Source organism: Schistocerca piceifrons, chromosome 1 (genome assembly GCF_021461385.2).
Source record: "Schistocerca piceifrons isolate TAMUIC-IGC-003096 chromosome 1, iqSchPice1.1, whole genome shotgun sequence".
In the NCBI taxonomy this organism is placed as follows: Eukaryota; Metazoa; Arthropoda; class Insecta; order Orthoptera; family Acrididae; genus Schistocerca; species Schistocerca piceifrons.
In genome coordinates, this window is record NC_060138.1 from 324222560 (window position 1) to 324239315 (window position 16756).

The window sequence follows — 16756 nt, forward strand, 5'->3', positions numbered from 1 at the left end:
TTGTGCACTATGTCAGTTGGACTCTGGATCTCATGGTGAACACACTGGATGGAACTACTTCTTAGGACAATTCAAATTGTTTAAATAAACACCGCATGCAGAAGATTTACATCTATTCCATCCAGCAGCCCAGCACAGGCTGAGTCATTTTCCCGCCAATTCCAGCGAAGAGGTGGTGGCTGAACAATACTGCCGTTGTTATTCACCCTCAAATCGTGTAGGCATTTGTTTGTTCTGGTTAGTGTAGCTCAGTGTCGGATAGACCGTCAGAGACACAGCATCTTGTGTTCCTGCTGCTAATAAGGCGAGTACCCCATTCGTTTGTTATATATTTTTAAGAGCCTCCAACAGGAGCGACTATTTCTGTAATTTCATGTATGTTCCAATGCTTATTAGGCACAGCCTTTTATTTTAATAACAGCATAGCATACAGTACCGCCGTTGTTACTGACCCTCATATCATACAGGCTTTTGTTTATTTGGTTTAGTGTAGCTCAGTGTCGGTTGGACCACCAGTGAAAGAGCACTTCGAGTTCTTGCTGCTAATAAGCTGAGTATACCGTTCGTTTGTTACATATTTTTATGAGCTTCAAACAGGAGTGACTGCAGTAATGGATAGGAAATGTGATTGCTGTGAACAGTTGCGATATGAGTTGGCGCCCCTTTGCTCACAGTTCCAGGCTGTGTTGGCTTCCATCACAAAGCTTGAAGATGCTGCCCAGGGGCATCACTGTGGGGTGTTGGACACGGGGATGCGAGGGACTTCGGGCACGTCCCACATGTCCCACAATTGATCCACTGCTTTTGCTGTTCCAGGCACTGCCTACACTGAGGTTGACCCCTCACCCATGGTCGAGTGGGAGATCATTCTAAAATCTATCAGGTGGCGAAAAACTTTCCGAGGGGCCGACTGTAGGGCCTCCCCGGTTCGTTTGACGAACAGTTTTCGTGTGTTATCTGTGGTTGACGATGTCTCTAAGCCAGACACAGTCGTCCACCCTGTTCCAGAGGAAGCTTCTCGGTCCACAGGATCTGGCCTTTCACAGAGGGTGTGTTTGATGGTAGTTGGGAGCTCCAACGTTAAGCTCCTTAGACACATGGCTGTCAAGGAGGGGAAGGAAGTCAGCGTGCACTTCATGTGCATACTAGGGAAGTCATTCCGGATGTGGAAAGGGTACTTCCAGATGCCATGATGAGTACAGGGTGCAGCCACCTGCAGATGGTGACTCATGTCGGTACCAATTATGTGTATCACTTTGTATCGGAGGAGATTCTATCTGGTTTTGGGCGTCTGGTAAAGACTGCCAGTCTTGCTTATGAGATTAAGGAGGAGTTCACCATCTGCAGCATCGTCTATAGATCCGACTGTGGTCCTACGGTGCAGAGCCGAGTGGAGGGTCTGAATCAGAGGCTCAGACGGTTCTGCGACCGTGTAGGCTGCAGATTCCTTGACTTGCGCCATTGAGTGGCGGGTTTCCACGTTGCGCTTAATAGGTCAGGAGTCCCCCTACAAACAGGAGGCGGCTACGTGGGTAGTGGGGTTGCGATAGGATGAAATAAAATTTCTGGAAACAAAGAACTGTGTCCACTAGTTACAAGAAAGCACAGGTCACATACATTTAGAAGTAGTGTAGCAGAAGTGGTAGACTAAAATACTGTTTAGTATAGCTAACACCCATTTCTTGTAGAATCTTATAACATATTCTGAGCTCAAACGTAATAATGTATCTCGAACAGAATGACCTCCTCCATGCCAACCAGCATTGATTCCAGAAACATCGATCATGCGAAATCCAACTCTTGTTTATCTATCATAATTTCCTGAAAGCCATGGATCCATGCAGTTTAGTGTGGCATTTCTTTATTTCTGGTGAGCAGTTGACTCAGTACCACACCTAAGCTTGTTATTGAAAGTACGACAATATTGGGTATCAAGAGGAATTCGACTGGTTTGAAAATTTCTTGGCAGGGAGAACGCAGCATGTTAACCTTGATGGACAGTCATCGGCTGATATACAACTAACTTTAGGTATACCCGTGAAAGTATGTCGTACAGTAATTTTGTGTATTAATGACCTGACTGACATTATTAATAGTAACTTCAAACTTTCCGAACGTGATGCAGATATCTATAATGAAGTACTGTGCGAAAAAAGTTGCACACACATTCAAACAAATCTTTACAAATTAGTGCAAAATCTGGTAGTAAGCTGCTATATTTTCAGAAATATAGAATTGTGCATCTCACAAAACGAAAAATGTCGTATACTATGACTAAATTACAATAAGATACATCTGAACCCAATCAATTAATACAGGGTGTCCAGAAAAGGGCTCCCTGATTTCAAAATTAAATATCTCGAAAACAAAGATCGATAGAGGAATGCAGTAAACGGTATGTTTACATCTACATCTACATCTACATCTATACTCCGCGAGCCACCCTACGGTGTGTGGCGGAGGGTACTTATTGTACCACTATCTGATCCCCCCTTCCCTGTTCCATTCACGAATTGTGCGTGGGAAGAACGACTGCTTGTAAGTCTCCGTATTTGCTCTAATTTCTCGGATCTTTTCGTTGTGATCATTACGCGAGATATATGTGGGCGGTAGTAATATGTTGCCCATCTCTTCCCGGAATGTGCTCTCTCGTAATTTCGATAATAAACCTCTCCGTATTGCGTAACGCCTTTCTTGAAGTGTCCGCCACTGGAGCTTGTTCAGCATCTCCGTAACGCTCTCGCGCTGACTAAATGTCCCCATGACGAATCGCGCTGCTTTTCGCTGGATCATGTCTATCTCTTCTATTAATCCAACCTGGTAAGGGTCCCATACTGATGAGCAATACTCAAGAATTGGACGAACAAGCGTTTTGTAAGCTACTTCTTTCGTCGATGAGTCACATTTTCTTAGAATTCTTCCTATGAATCTCAACCTGGCGCCTGCTTTTCCCACTATTTGTTTTATGTGATCATTCCACTTCAGATCGCTCCGGATAGTAACTCCTAAGTATTTTACGGTCGTTACCGCTTCCAATGATTTTCCACCTATGGCATAATCGTACTGGAATGGATTTCTGCCCCTATGTATGCGCATTATATTACATTTATCTACGTTTAGGGAAAGCTGCCAGCTGTCGCACCATGCATTAATCCTCTGCAGGTCCTCCTGGAGTACGTACGAGTCTTCTGATGTTGCTACTTTCTTGTAGACAACCGTGTCATCTGCAAATAGCCTCACGGAGCTACCGATGTTGTCAACTAAGTCATTTATGTATATTGTAAACAATAAAGGTCCTATCACGCTTCCCTGCGGTACTCCCGAAATTACCTCTACATCTGCAGATTTTGAACCGTTAAGAATGACATGTTGTGTTCTTTCTTCTAGGAAATCCTGAATCCAATCACAAACCTGGTCCGATATTCCGTAAGCTCGTATTTTTTTCACTAAACGTAAGTGCGAAACCGTATCAAATGCCTTCCTGAAGTCCAGGAATACGGCATCAATCTGCTCGCCAGTGTCTACGGCACTGTGAATTTCTTGGGCAAATAGGGCGAGCTGAGTTTCACATGATCTCTGTTTGCGGAATCCATGTTGGTTATGATGAAGGAGATTTGTATTATCTAAGAACGTCATAATACGAGAACACAAAACATGTTCCATTATTCTACAGCAGATTGACGTAAGCGAAATAGGCCTATAATTATTCGCATCTGATTTATGACCCTTCTTGAAAATGGGAACGACCTGCGCTTTCTTCCAGTCGCTAGGTACTTTACGTTCTTCCAGCGATCTACGATAAATTGCTGATAGAAAGGGGGCAAGTTCTTTAGCATAATCACTGTAGAATCTTAAGGGTATCTCGTCTGGTCCGGATGCTTTTCCGCTACTAAGTGATAGCAGTTGTTTTTCAATTCCGATATCGTTTATTTCAATATTTTCCATTTTGGCGTCCGTGCGACGGCTGAAGTCAGGGACCGTGTTACGATTTTCCGCAGTGAAACAGTTTCGGAACACTGAATTCAGTATTTCTGCCTTTCTTCGGTCGTCCTCTGTTTCGGTGCCATCGTGGTCAACGAGTGACTGAATAGGGGATTTAGATCCGCTTACCGATTTTACATATGACCAAAACTTTTTAGGGTTCTTGTTTAGATTGTTTGCCAATGTTTTATGTTCGAATTTGTTGAATGCTTCTCTCATTGCTCTCTTTACGCTCTTTTTCGCTTCGTTCAGCTTTTCCTTATCAGCTATGATTCGACTACTCTTAAACCTATGATGAAGCTTTCTTTGTTTCCGTAGTACCTTTCGTACATGATTGTTATACCACGGTGGATCTTTCCCCTCGCTTTGGACCTTAGTCGGTACGAACTTATCTAAGGCGTACTGGACGATGTTTCTGAATTTTTTCCATTTTTGTTCCACATCCTCTTCCTCAGAAATGAACGTTTGATGGTGGTCACTCAGATATTCTGCGATTTGTGCCCTATCACTCTTGTTAAGCAAATATATTTTCCTTCCTTTCTTGGCATTTCTTATTACACTTGTAGTCATTGATGCAACCACTGACTTATGATCACTGATACCCTCTTCTACATTCACGGAGTCGAAAAGTTCTGGTCTATTTGTTGCTATGAGGTCTAAAACGTTAGCTTCACGAGTTGGTTCTCTAACTATCTGCTCGAAGTAATTCTCGGACAAGGCAGTCATGATAATGTCACAAGAGTCTCTGTCCCTGGCTCCAGTTCTGATTGTGTGACTATCCCATTCTATACCTGGTAGATTGAAGTCTCCCCCTATTACAATAGTATGATCACGAAACTTCTTCACGACGTTCTGCAGGTTCTCTCTGAGGCGCTCAACTACTACGGTTGCTGATGCAGGTGGTCTATAGAAGCATCCGACTATCATATCTGACCCACCTTTGATACTTAACTTAACCCAGATTATTTCACATTCGCATTCGCTAATAACTTCACTGGATATTATTGAATTCTTTACTGCTATAAATACTCCTCCACCATTGGCGTTTATCCTATCCTTGCGGTATATATTCCATTCTGTGTCTAGGATTTCGTTACTGTTCACTTCCGGTTTTAACCAACTTTCCGTTCCTAATACTATATGCGCACTATTTCCTTCAATAAGAGATACTAATTCAGGAACCTTGCCCTGGATACTCCTGCAGTTTACCAATATTACGTTAACTTTTCCTGTTTTTGGTCTCTGAGGACGGACGTTCTTTATCAACGATGATAATGTCCTCTCTGGTAAGCCGTCAGGTATTTTATCGTTTCGCCCAAGGGGGGGTCCCTCTAACCTAAAAAACCCCCGTGTGCACGCCACACGTACTCTGCTACCCTAGTAGCTGCTTCCGGTGTGTAGTGCACGCCTGACCTGTCTAGGGGGGCCCTACAGTTCTCCACCCAATAACGGAGGTCGATGAATTTGCAACCATTATAGTCGCAGAGTCGTCTGAGCCTCTGGTTTAGACCCTCCACACGGCTCCAAACCAGAGGACCGCGATCGACTCTGGGCACTATGCTGCAGATATTAAGCTCAGCTTGCACTCCGCGTGCGATGCTGGTTGTCTTCACCAAATCAGCCAGCCGCCGGAAGGAACCAAGGATGGCCTCAGAACCCAAGCGGCAGGCGTCATTCGTTCCGACATGTGCTACTATCTGCAGCCGGTCACACCCAGTGCGTTCAATAGCTGCCGGAAGGGCCTCTTCCACATTACGGACGAGACCCCCCGGCAAGCACACCGAGTGCACACTGGCATTCTTCCCCAACCTACCCGCTATTTTCCTGAGGGGCTCCATAACCCGCCTAACGTTGGAGCTCCCTATAACTAATAGGCCCGCCCTCTGTGACTGTCGGGACCTTGCCGGAGAATCGGCCACTGGCCCAACAGGCGAGGCATCCTGTGGTGGCTCGGAAACGATGTCATCACCACTAGGAAGCACCCCGTACCTGTTGGAAAGGGGTAAGGCAGCTGCCACGCGGCCAGATCCCACCTTCGCCTTTCGGCCAGGCACGCGCGAGCCCACCACTGTCCGCCATTCACCCTGGAGTGATGGCTGACCGGTAAGATGCTCACTGCCGGAAGACGCAGCGACATCAGGGGTTCCATGTGATTCCAAGGCCACCGAAGTAGGCATAGGTCTCACCACAGTTGCCCCAACGCCACTACGAGCCGACGCCTGCGCCTCGAGCTCGATGAGCCTAACAGACAAAGCCTCCACCTGCCCCCGAAGAGTGGCCAATTCTCCTTGCGTCCGCTCACAACAACCACAGTCCCTACACATGACTATGTTTACCCTACTCTATACGGTGACAAATTCCCAAGATAATCTTCTGATGAGCTACTCTGATAATCAAGAAACACTCACTGAAATACGAGACGCGAAAACTACGCTAGGTTTACCCAGAAAAACTATTTAAAAGCTAAGCGTAGCAAATAAGTACAAAAACGCTTTATACAAACAGTACTCGCTGCTGCTGGTGTTCTCGCTCTGGCTGTCACAAGACAACTGCTGATTCACCAAGTGACTAGTGGCTAACGGCCGCGAAACAAACAAAAGACGGTTTTAGGGCGCTTTCTGTTCTAAACGATCAAGAAAACACTAAGAAATCTAACACGAAAACTACGTAAAGTTTTATCAAGAACTGTTAGTTACTATGCAGAGCAGATAAACACAAATAGAATCCCTTCCTTAGTGGAAGGTCGTAAACAAAATGCAAAATAAACGCTTTATACAAACAGTACTCGCTGCTGCTGGTGCTCTCGCTCTGGCTGTCACAAGACAACTGCTGATTCAAGTGACTAGTGGCTAACGGCCGCGAAACAAACAAAAGACGGTTTTAGGGCGCTTTCTGTTCTAAACGATCAAGAAAACACTAAGAAATCTAACACGAAAACTACGTAAAGTTTTATCAAGAACTGTTAGTTACTATGCAGAGCAGATAAACACAAATAGAATCCCTTCCTTAGTGGAAGGTCGTAAACAAAATGCAAAATAAACGCTTTATACAAACAGTACTCGCTGCTGCTGTTGCTCTCGCTCTGGCTGTCACAAGACAACTGCTGATTCACCGAGTGACTAGTGGCTAACGGCCGCGAAACAAACAAAAGACGGTTTTAGGGCGCTTTCTGTTCTAAACGATCAAGAAAACACTAAGAAATCTAACACGAAAACTACGTAAAGTTTTATCAAGAACTGTTAGTTACTATGCAGAGCAGATAAACACAAATAGAATCCCTTCCTTAGTGGAAGGTCGTAAACAAAATGCAAAATAAACGCTTTATACAAACAGTACTCGCTGCTGCTGGTGTTCTCGCTCTGGCTGTCACAAGACAGCTGTAAGAAGAATAGTTACAAAAGCTGCTAACAGATGGCGCTGTACGCTGTACAGCTCATATCAGCATACATAAGTGAAATAATCGTATGAAAACAATCTTTGCAAACAATCACATCACAATGTTTTCAAAATGTTCACTATTGGCACTACAGAGGTGGCGCAAACGAAGAATGAAATTCGCCATCACATTTCGTAGTGTCTCAACCGAAATGGATTCACATGCCACAGAGATCGCCGATTCAAGCTCGTCCAGCGTGGCGGGACGCTTCGGGTAGACCATGTCTTTCACAGTGCCCCACAAAAAAAAGGTCACAGTGAGTAAAATCCGGCGAATATGGAGGCCAATCCATGCCTGCACCAGTAAATTTGGGATATAACAAAACAATGACTCGGTTCCCAAAGAATTCCTCAAGAAAGCGAAACACTTGTTCGGTCCGATGTGGTCGGGCTCCATCTTGCATAAACCATTCAGTACCTGGTCGATCCTCTAACGCTTGCTGTGTGGCGACAAATTGTTCCAAAATTGCAACGTAACGTGCAGCAGTGACCGTTTCTCGAATGAAAAAAGGGCCAATAATGCCTCTGCTGCATGGTAGTTGGGAGCTCCAACGTTAAGCTCCTTAGGAACATGGCTGCCAAGGAGGGGAGGGAAGCCAGTCTCAGAATACAGCGGTTTCGCTTCACACCAATATGGCTTTTCGGTACCCCAGAATCGCCAGTTCTGCTTATTCACGTATCCATTCAGGTGGAAGTGTGCTTCATCTGTAAACCAGATGCAGCCAACATGAAATCCTTCACTATCAATCATTGTGAGCATCTGATTAGCAAAGGCAACCCTTTGTTGCACAGATCGTACGGGTGCGTTTGAATTTTGAATGGAAACATGTGTAGGCTTTCTCTCAGTATTTTCTGCGTGCTGGAACGCTTCAAACCAGTCTCAGATGCAATTCTACGGACGGATGAGATTGGATTTCGCTGAATAATTCCAGAAACTGTGGCGATATTTTCAGGCGTAACTGCGGTTTGCTTGCGGCCAACATGCCCCACTAGATCATCAGTTACGCTGCCTGTTCGTTGAAATTTTGCGAAGAGCGTACGAATGGTTTTCGTATCGGGTCCTTTTGGAACATTAAATCGTGCTTGAAAACTTCGCCTTGTTGCCGTAGGACTCTCTTCTAACTTGTGGTACTCTAGCACCAGAAAAACGTTCAATGGAGTACATGGTTTTAATCTCTTCCTTCGGTACGCTAACCTCCTTTCACGTTTCAGTAGTGGAACTGATCGCTCTGGGCTTCGGATCACTATTTATACTAGGCATTACGTATGGCGATTACAGCAATCTGTTAGCAGCTTTTGTAACTATTATTTCACACTGCTGTATAAACTTCTTACAGCTTTCGCAATAAACATACCGTTTAATGCATTCCTCTATCGATCTTTGTTTTCGAGATATTTAATTTTGAAACCAGGGAGTCCTTTTCTGGACACCCTGTACAAGCACCTGCATGGAACGGTTTGCAGGGATGTGAAACAGAATGATCACAGATTCTGTCATACGTAATCAGGTCGCAGGTGTCATTTCATTGGTAGATGACTGGTATAATGCAATCAGCACAGAAACGAAATTGTTTGCAAATCACTCTTGCGATCCATTCTAAAACTATAGTGCGTGGAACCTGTGCAAATGAGGGCATACAGGGAATATTGAAGATATACAAAGGAAGACAGCATGTAATGTCACATGCTTGTTAAACCCATAATAGAAAGGAACGGAGAAGCTGAATAAACAGTACTGACAGATGCCTGAGGACTGATGCAATTCCGTGAAAGTTTACAAAATTTCATGGAAGGAATCTAGGAATATTCTGTAATCCAATATGCATCCTTTTCATAGGGATGGCGAAGAGAAGATAAGATCAGGAAAGGCACTGCGCGCAGAGCTGTTTAAGCAGTCATTATTCAAGCGGTCCATACGTGAATGGAACGGGAAGAAGCCCTTATAACCGGTACAAAGAGAAGTACCCTCCACAAACCACTTCACAGGGATTGTAGAATATACCGTAGCTGCACAAAGATGGAACAGAGAGTCATGGAACGCTTAGGAGAAGATGTACCACAAAATTTTAGTGGTTTATGCAGTTCGAGAAAAGCACGAGTTCATAGCAGACTGCTGACACCGTTAGTCTCTCGTGATAACTGCCCGTGTTTATTCCATCGCTAAACGAGTGTCACGCAATGTACTTATTAGAGAGATTTGGGCTATGGAGAGTTACAGAGGTGGTTTGTCTCCTGTTATGGACGTGATAAAAGATGAAATACTGGTATATATGATATTAACATGATGTCGTAAAACTGAGAAACGGCCAATATGACGAAGTGTGCGGATTTTTTTTCCGTCTCAGTGCCTCAACACAATTAAGGGAGGCTTGCCATGATTCGACATGGTAATAAGTGATGCCGAAAAAAATTTTTCACCTTCCCTGAGCCGATCGTTTGTGTATTAACAGTACAATCTGAGAAAGGTTACTATTTTTGGAGTAGTCCACGAGAAATCATATTGACACTGCCTAACGAAAATGTTATCGTTTTGTAACGAGTTGTAATTTTGTGTAAAGTGCTAGTGGGTAAGCTACTTTGTGATCGTGCACAAGTGGATAACGTATCTTACTGTTTACTCAAACCCAGGGTGGTAAACAGACATTCTACATAGCTATTAATTTTGGCCCTGTAATACCGCTAATGTTAGTTGTGCGTCATCTCAAATTAATTAGAAATTCTGCTGCGATATAACAAGAATGCAAAAAGTGATATAAATGAGAGTTTGGGAATTTTTCTACAATGATATCACAACCTCTCCCCTTTTCATTCTACATTTAATTTATCACTGCATTCAGAGTTCAAAATAATTCAAATGGCTCTGAGCACTATGGGACTTAGATGAACATCTGAGGTCATCAGTCTCCAAGAACTTAGAACTACTTAAACCTAATTAACCTAAGGACATCACACACATCCATGCCCGAGGCAGGATTCGAACCTGCGACCGTAGCAGCAGCGCGGTTCTGGACTGAAGCGCCTAGAACCGCTCGGCCACCACAGCCGGCTTTCAGGGTTCAAGTGATACATAACAAGCCGGCCGCGGTGGCCGAGCGCGCAGTTCCAGACTGCAGCGCCTAGAACCCCACGGCCACCGCGGCCGGCAAGTGCTGAAGGTTTCGAGCGTCCGTTGACCTTGATGGCGCTTTTTGTGGACCTAATATAGCAAAAATGTGATCACACGAAGAGCTGAGCTGACACGTTTCAATTGATCGACGGTCGAATCCCGATGGTCCAATACCCACTGCAGTCGTAACTGACGATGACGTTGTGTAAACGTGTGAAGACACAGGGGCAGTCTGCTGCGGATCACTATGTTCAACAATGCACGATGAACGATGTGCTCCGAAACACTTGTGTGTGCAACAGCATTGTGCTCTTTCGACAGAGACGTCACAGGTCACCATCTATTCTACATTACAGAACAGGCAAGCCTCCGAACCCCATGTTCTGTGAAGAGTCCTTGACATCCAACCATTTAGCGCCTAGTGGTAGTTTCACTGTCCTTCTACCTCGTATGTATTTGCGCATTTTCTTGAATATTGTTCTAACACATGCAGAGGGCAGCAACAGATGTTTGTTTTCTAAGAGGGTGGGTGAGTATGGCTTGTAACTTGAGCCACGGAGAGGATGATTTACGTTCGTATAACTATTTCATTTGTTCCTAGTCATTGCCTCCCCGCCGGCAGGAGTGGCCCAGCGGTTCTAGGCGCTACAGTCTAGAACTGCGCGACCGCAACGGTCGCAGGTTCGAAGCCTGCCTCGGCATGGATGAGTGTGATGTCCTTAGGTTAATTACGTTTAAGTAGTTCTATGTTCTAGGGGACTGATGACCTCAGAAGTTGAGTCCCATACTGCTCTGAGCCATTGCCTCCCCCCTGCATCCCTCACCTACCCGCTGCGTTATTCTGAATGCTTCAGAAATTGTTGATCTCGGAATTTAAAAATACATAGAAGGAAGAACTATGCCTTGTGTCCCGTTATTAAATAGTTAGTGCTTTTCAACAAATGAAGTTCGAATTGTTTGACTGTTATTGTAATTGATGTTCCACATACCTGTATTTCCTCGAAGACTGACTGTGTATGATATACACTACTGGCCATTAAAACTGCTACACCACGAAGATGACGTGCAACAGACGCGAAATTTAACCGACTGGAAGAAGATGGTGTCGTATGCAAATGATTAGCTTTCCAGAGCATTCACACAAGGTTGGCGCCGGTGGCGACACCTACAACGTGCTCAAATGAGGAAAGTTTCCAACCGATTTCTCATACACAAAAAGCGGTTGACCGGTGTTGCGTGGTGAAACGTTGTTGTGATGCCTCGTGTAAGGAAGAGAAATGCGTACCATCACGTTTCCGACTTTGATAAAGATCGGACTGTAGCCTATCACGATTGCGGTTTATCGTATCGCGACATTGCTGCTCTCACTGGTCGAGATCCAATGTCTGTTAGCACAATATGGAATCGGTTGGTTCAGGAGGCTAATACGTTACGCCGTGCTGGATCCCAACGGCCTCGTATCACTAGCAGTCAAGATGACAGGCATGTTATCGGCATGGCCGTAAGGGATCGTGCAGCCACGTCTCGATCCCTGAGTCAACAGATGGGGACGTTTGCAAGACAACAACCATCTGCAAGAACATTTCGACGACGTTTGCAGCAGCATGGACTATCAGCTCGGAGACCATCGCTGTGGTTACCCTTGACGCTGCATCACAGACAGGAGCGTTTGCGATGGTGTACTCAACGACGAACCTGGTTGTTCGAATGGCAAAACGTCATTTTTTCGGATGAATCCAGGTTCTGTTTACAGCATCATGATGGTCGCATCCGTGTTTGGCGACATTGTGGTGAACGCACATTGGCCGCGTTTCGTCTTTATCGCCATACTGGCGTATCACCCGGCGTGATGGTATGTGGTGCCATTGGTTACACGTCTCGGTCACCTCTTGTTCGCATTGACGGCACTTTGAACAGTGGACGTTACATTTCAGATGTGTTACGACCCATGGCTCTACCATTCATTCGATCCCTGCGAAACCCTACATTTCAGCAGGATAACGCACGACCGCATGTTGCAGGTCCTGTACGGGCCTTTCTGGATACAGAAAATGTTCGACTGCTGTCCTGGCCAGCACATTCTCCAGATCTCTCACCAATTGAAAACGTCTGGTCAATGGTGGCCGAGCAACTGGCTCGTCACAATACGCCAGTCACTACTCTTGATGAACTGTGGTATCGTGTTGAAGCTGCATGGGCAGCTGTACCTATACATGCCATCCAAGCTCTGTTTGACTCAATGCCCAGGCGTATCAAGGCCGTTATTACAGCCAGAGGTGGTGGTTCTGGGTATTGATTTCTCAGCATCTACGCACCCAAATTGCGTGAAAATGTAATCACATGTCAGTTCTAGTATAATATATTTGTCCAATGAATACCCATTTTTCATCTGCTTTTCTTCTTGGTGTAGCAATTTTAATGACCAATAGTGTACATTTCATAATTAAAGACTTGGCGACTCAGTTGTTAACATCCTGTCTGTAGGCACAGACAGATACAATACTTTTTCAAATAAAGTGTGCAAAAATATTAGGCTGTATGTCTTAGACTCATGTATAGTCACTTAACTATCATTTCCGAAACTCGCTGAGACTTGGTGATTGATAAAATTTAATAGGAACCTTTCATTAGTCGCACTATTTCCAAAGGAGTATTGAGAGTGTGTGATAAGCGTCTTCGAAGAAAATTCTCTGTGTTTCTGTAACCTTTCACCGACTCTTTGCTCTATATGTCGGTAGCGTGAATATGCATGTGTAACTTAAATTATTATACGGCGATTAGCGAGCATTCTCCTCATCTCTCTAACAGATAAAACTAATAAACAGTTAAAAGTAAGACTTCTAACAGAAGACAGTATATTGTTAAGAAATATTTTGGTAAATTACAGGCTACAGCCAATGATAGCCCTCTACCAGAAATCTACACTCCTGGAAATTGAAATAAGAACACCGTGAATTCATTGTCCCAGGAAGGGGAAACTTTATTGACACATTCCTGGGGTCAGATACATCACATGATCACACTGACAGAACCACAGGCACATAGACACAGGCAACAGAGCATGCACAATGTCGGCACTAGTACAGTGTATATCCACCTTTCGCAGCAATGCAGGCTGCTATTCTCCCATGGAGACGATCGTAGAGATGCTGGATGTAGTCCTGTGGAACGGCTTGCCATGCCATTTCCACCTGGCGCCTCAGTTGGACCAGCGTTCGTGCTGGACGTGCAGACCGCGTGAGACGACGCTTCATCCAGTACCAAACATGCTCAATGGGGGACAGATCCGGAGATCTTGCTGGCCAGGGTAGTTGACTTACACCTTCTAGAGCACGTTGGGTGGCACGGGATACATGTGGACGTGCATTGTCCTGTTGGAACAGCAAGTTCCCTTGCCGGTCTAGGAATGGTAGAACGATGGGTTCGATGACGGTTTGGATGTACTGTGCACTATTCAGTGGCCCCTCGACGATCACCAGTGGTGTACGGCCAGTGTAGGAGATCGCTCCCCACACCATGATGCCGGGTGTTGGCCCTGTGTGCCTCGGTCGTATGCAGTCCTGATTGTGGCGCTCACCTGCACGGCGCCAAACACGCATACGACCATCATTGGCACCAAGGCAGAAGCGACTCTCATCGCTGAAGACGACACGTCTCCATTCGTCCCTCCATTCACGCCTGTCGCGACACCACTGGAGGCGGGCTGCACGATGTTGGGGCGTGAGCGGAAGACGGCCTAACGGTGTGCGGGACCGTAGCCCAGGCTTCATGGAGACAGTTGCGAATGGTCCTCGCCGATACCCCAGGAGCAACAGTGTCCCTAATTTGCTGGGAAGTGGCGGTGCGGTCCCCTACGGCACTGCGTAGGATCCTACGGTCTTGGCGTGCATCCGTGCGTCGCTGCGGTCCGGTCCCAGGTCGACGGGCACGTGCACCTTCCGCCGACCACTGTGGCGACAACATCGATGTACTGTGGAGACCTCACGCCCCACGTGTTGAGCAATTCGGCGGTACGTCCACCCGGCCTCCCGCATGCCCACTATACGCCCTCGCTCAAAGTCCGTCAACTGCACATACGGTTCACGTCCACGCTGTCGCGGCATGCTACCAGTGTTAAAGACTGCGATGGAGCTCCGTATGCCACGGCAAACTGGCTGACACTGACGGCGGCGGTGCACAAATGCTGCGCAGCTAGCGCCATTCGACGGCCAACACCGCGGTTCCTGGTGTGTCCGCTGTGCCGTGCATGTGATCATTGCTTGTACAGCCCTCTCGCAGTGTCCGGAGCAAGTATGGTGGGTCTGACACACCGGTGTCAATGTGTTCTTTTTTCCATTTCCAGGAGTGTATTAGTAACAGATGAAAGTGATTTTTTGCGTTAAGATGTATTAATTACGCTTCTATTCGAGGTTTGAATGAAACTGTATCCCTTTTGTCATGGACGAAGACCCATCGATGGTGGGGACTGCGGACATCATAGGGTAAGCGGTTACGTCTCAATGGATGGAACCATGTCACGTGACTACATTGTATGCCTATGGGGATGGCAATAAAGTCGTCGGAAAAACAAATGCCTGTCAGTTTCGTTCATGCAGTCATCTCAAGCTTATTATTCCTTGGTATGTTTGTCGGATGTGCAGTCGGATCCTGTAATCAAACTTAAGCAGAACTTCGACTTTGCAACTGGTGGCCACCTTCAGGTACGAAGCTATGAGAGGTGGCATGAGCCCCCTCTCATATTTCAATCACACTCTGAGTAATTCGATTTTCCTCTCTAATTGCATGCGGTGAAAAGTTGCTATTCCTTCACACGCAGACTTCCCACGCAGCGTCTCTCGTCCCCCGGGTGGTCCGGTGACAGGCGGGTTCTGCTGAACTTGAAAGGGTTAAGTCGACAGGTGTGAGGGAGTCCATTGGATGCTTTCCAGACGCCGACATTGTCATAAGAGTGGGGGCGAAACGCCCACAGGGGCCTGACGGAGCGGCTGGGCTAGAGATTCCGTTACTTTGCAGAAACTTAGTGAAAACACTTTCTGGTGGGCTACCAGCGAGGCGTGGGAATGACTTGTGTTCCCAGGCAGTCTTGGCGGGCAAATTCCCGCGTTTTCTGCAAAACCATAACTGTGATTGGCTTGCTCAGGGGATGGCTCTGTGACGTAGCAAAATCGGCGCAGAAATTGGCGCCAAGTATCTCCATTGGTGGAATAGTAGTGCATCGGCAATAGAGTGGAATTTTCCGCCGGTTTTCGAGTTGCTGATTGGAACGTTTAACCATGGCCACTGTCATGGGGGCGGGAATGTTCCATGTTCGGCTTGTACGGGTGCTCTTGAGGGAGTCGGCTCTCGCCTTTCAGTCAGGATAGGTTACAAGACTGAGCTCTCGCTGCTCTGGACAGCCTGCCTTCCGTTGGCTGCCTACTTTCATTTAATTGTAACTGTTTGACGAAGCTGCTGAAGTTCAATGTAACTTTACGAGTACAGTTGACAATTGAGCATTCTGCGTACAAAAGGGCTATGTTGTCCGTCTTGAGCAGTTTTGGCTAAAGTTGACTGTATCGGGGCTACTGTGTGACTTCGCTTGTTAAAATCACTCACTGTACCGTCAGTGATTGTGTAGCGAGCCTTCTTCGACCCCCTCAGAGGCGTATTTGTGTTGCTAGGAAGTCTTTACTCTGTAACAACCAGACCAGGACAATTTGTTTCGAAGCAACCAGCCTTCGCCTCCGGTATGCCAGATCGTGTCCTTGCAGTTAAGAAGACAGCTTGGTAATGTATGTCCACAGCACTGGCAAGTCAGGGAATTTGCTATGTGACAATCAGAGCTCAGCAGAGCGTGCCTGTTCCCATCTTTTCTAACATGGTTCTGGCTTGGGTGTTCATTGTCTGAGTTCTCAGTACTGTAGCATCAATTAGTGTTGGGTTGGCTGGGTGTTTCTCTTAAGATTTGAGTTCCAAGGAATTGGCTCCACATACCACTTGGTCATAAATGTCACAATCTAGTTTATAGACAACTTCACCTTCACATCATTTATGTGAGTATCCAATTTGACGTATTGTTAATGTTTCATGTGGTTTGTTTATTAGTTTGAGTTTAGTCATAATAAATCAAATTGTTATTTTGGACAGAACTTTCATTATGTGGATCGGTAAAGCAACCCTTTCCTTTATCAAATTAATTTCTATCAAATTAAATTATTGGGGGGGGGGGGGGCTTAGAGCATCATTTCCATATGA